Genomic DNA, 3,557 nt, shown 5'->3' on the forward strand with positions numbered 1-3,557 from the left:
CCAGTTGACAGATTCCTAACCTTAGAGCAGAAGTCAGGAGGACTTTTCTCTAGCAATACTAAATCACCACTATAAAAGTAATCCCAGGAACCCTGCAGGGCAGCGCACAGCCTGCACATCCTAAGGTGCTCCAAGCCACTGTCAGTGTTGCTCTGTAGAGGACATGCCACATCTTTTACCGCATCAAGTACCTTCAAGTAATCTAAGCTCAGAGACCTTTCCCCTCTAAGTTCAAAGAGCCCTTATCCTCTAAGCCTACATGAGAACTTTCCTGTGTTCTGCAGGTGACAGATTTCCCTTCCTAGTCCCCTGACTTCAAGTAGTTAAAGTTCCTTGTTATCTGAAATGCAACTCCAGGTCTCTCCTGAAGCTGGACAGATTCTTCAGGTCTTAAAAGTCAATGAGGAACAAACTGGAAAACATTCTTCCGAGAAAACTAAGTAAGTTGCTGTGGGGTGCGCGTGTATGGAAGTAGAATGTTGGGGAAATTGGTTTGCCTTTGGGAGGTGGAAGCAGGAAGATCAGGAGTTTGAAGATAGCTTCAGCTACAGTAGCCTTTCCTGAAAACCCCTCAACCCCTTACCCCAAATAACAACAAACCCCTATAATATGAAGAGATTACATTCCCATAGACAGTTTTTTGTTTGGATTGAGAGGGGGATCTTACTCAGTAGCTAAGGCTGGCCTGGAACTCACGACATAGTCCACACACACACACACACACACACACACACACACACACATACACATACACACACAAATAATTTGTATAGTTGTAGGACAGAGAGGCACATTAGATATGTGACTGACATTACTTAGATCATTATAAGAATTGGCAGATCTACAACTTTTACAGATTCTATCCCAGTACTAATAGTTTTCTTATTCTTTTATCATAATTAATGAGACTTTTTGAAGATTTCAAATTATTTTTGAATAACTCTATTCATATCAACTTTGTTTTTGGCAGGATCATGTTGTGTAGCCCAGGCTAGCCTGGGATTTATGAACCTGTGCTTCAGTATCCTGAGAGACTGGGATTACAAGGGCAAGCCACTACATTCAGCTTCCTACTAATGCTTTTTATTAGTCTTAGTATAGTGTTTTAGCTTATATTGCTTTAAAGTTCTAAAACTTATATTTGTCAGCTTTTAAGTATAGGATTTATTTTTCAAGGAATTTCTACATATTGGTCTTTTTCTCCTCACTGGCAGAACTTCAGAGAAAAGGGAGAAAATGTTGTAACACGCTTCTTCAGTCTCAATAAAAAGAACAGAGAATAGCAAGATTTACAGGTATGACATCCTTATGCTAGAGAGAAGATTTTTCACATTCTGTGTGTAATTATCTCTTCAAGACTAGTTTTTGGCTTCTAAAACAGAGGACTTTCTCAGGGTAAACTTTAAAAGAAGCAGTGGCTTTGAGGAGGTAGAAACAGCACCCACAAACAAAACAAGTCCTGCAAAGGGGGCAGGGAGAGAGACACAGAGAGGTAAGAAACATGACCAAACATTTTATAACTTTTATTAAGAAAAATTTGAAAGTCAGGTCAAACTGAAGCTTATAGTGTACTAGAAGAAAGGAATGCTGGTCACTACTGTGAAGTTTGTTATTTTGCAATTTTTGAAAATAGAATTACAGCTTCTTGCTTAGCACTATGCAGAATGTACTACCTGAATTTTAAAAGTGGATGAGATGACACAATGTATCATTATCAGAATAAACAATTCTAAAGATGGCCCAGATAAAGTAGGCTTGTGAATATCCCTTTGGAGATGTCCAAGGGGATTTTTTAAAAAAGTGTACTCATTTAAGCAATTAGAATTATTTCTGATGCTGTCAGCAGGGTGGGCAGGTTGTCTCTTGAATATACTTGACTCAAAGATGTTTCAGCGTGCTTTAGTGTTTTGCTCATTAAATGCAAAAGCATTATTAAACATTTTCATGAATAGTTTTTTTTTAAACACTGTGATTATACCTTGCTTCATCTCTACCTCAAAGTCGTGATCTCCAGGTGACATTTGGCATATCTCTCTCTTGTGTGTGTACACAATGGCAGTAGACTAGATGGAAGGAAGGTCTTGTACTGTCACATGTTGGCACTGTGCCCTTATATCTCTGAACCCATGCAGCCAAATCAATTCCTTTCAGTCACTGTCAGTCAATCTGAGGAATTTCATTGCAGCAATGACAGGAACTCTCTCTCTCTCTCTCTCTCTCTCTCTCTCTTAGAAAAACTAACTGCCCAGACACCAAAGAAGGAAGATGTGACCTGCCCCGCTGAAAAAAAGTACCGAGCCATGTGGCTAACATACACTAGAATAATGGGCTAATCTAAGTTATAAGAGTTAATAAGAAGCCTGAGGTAATGGGCCAATCAGTTTTATAGCTTAAAAAAAAACTAAGTAATTAAAAATTTAGACCTGATAAAACATCAGAAAAGATCCTCTTATCTCCAACTTTATTTGCATATACCTTTGTCATTAAAGCTGTCATTATCACACAACAAACAGAACACACTTACACTTTCTGAGCTTCAGTACTAAGAAGGGTATGTGCCATGGGTAGACTCCAATTGCCTTCTGGATTTAACCTAAGCTGTTCATTGTCTTGTCTTTCCTCTCTTAAATATTACTCGAACTGAAGAAGTTATAATGAAGGAATTTTTTAAAGTATAAAGGTCAGTAAAAGAAAAAAATACTTATAGAGATTTATCTTTAAAAAATGCTAATTTTCTATGCAATATATACTTGACAGAAATAAATCAAGAGGAAATCCAAAATGGCCTCTTGCCATCCCCATTTCAGTGTGCATTCTAAATCATTGCTTTCTTTACACTTATTATTGATGTTATTTACTTTAAACATGTATTGTTGTCTAGAAAAGCAATCACCTTCTAACTCTGATAAAGAACAACATATAAAGAAGCAAAGGGAAAGATAATCAAGAGACAGTTCAAGAAAGAGAAAGAGAGAGGAGAGAGGAGAAACTGCTCCTGGCAATTTCCAAATGCTCATTATTATTTTTCAATGAAAGTCTGAAAAACTGTGGCATGTGTACAAGACCTAGAAGCCACGAAAGTGCTGGATAACAGAACCTGCAGAATTTAAACCCAGCACAGCGTCATTGGGCTCCTCTTCTATCAGAACAATATAAAATAATGTGCCTCGTAATATAAAATCCCAGCTCTTCATATCATTACAGGAGCAGTTAAATTTGAAGGGTCTGGCAAAGCATAGCCTCTCCCAGTATCCCTTTAAAATCTGCTCGGAGTGATTATAGGATTTTAAGAAAGCTCTTATTGGTGTTGTATCTCTCTCTCTCTCTCTCTCTCTCTCTCTCTCTCTCTCTCTCTCTCTCTCTGTGTTGTAGATTGAAAACATTTTCTAAATCAGAAGTTAGAGTGTCTTACACTGATCAGAGTTTCTGACTCAGGTCCCTTCCCTGAGTCAGTTTTCTGTGGTGTACGTGGTGTGAATGAGGCCTGTGTTTCTCATTAGCACTTTGTGGAACGCTTGCAGTGACACTCTAGGGAAAGGCTTTGGAGTGAGAAAGGA

At 38.2% G+C, this 3,557-nt stretch overlaps 1 long non-coding RNA gene across 1 annotated transcript; it reads left to right on the forward strand.

Moving 5' to 3' along the window:
* The first annotated feature begins 287 nt into the window (after nucleotides 1–287).
* Nucleotides 288–3,249, forward strand: LOC126499149 (uncharacterized). Its single transcript, XR_007591001.1, has 3 exons — nucleotides 288–440; nucleotides 1,215–1,295; nucleotides 2,233–3,249. It is a non-coding gene; the product is annotated as an uncharacterized lncRNA (long non-coding RNA).
* The last annotated feature ends 308 nt before the right edge of the window (nucleotides 3,250–3,557 follow it).

Source organism: Alexandromys fortis, unplaced genomic scaffold (genome assembly GCF_014885135.2).
Source record: "Alexandromys fortis isolate MF-2015 unplaced genomic scaffold, M_Fortis_MF-2015_v1.1 scaffold_14, whole genome shotgun sequence".
Classification (NCBI taxonomy): domain Eukaryota; kingdom Metazoa; phylum Chordata; class Mammalia; order Rodentia; family Cricetidae; genus Alexandromys; species Alexandromys fortis.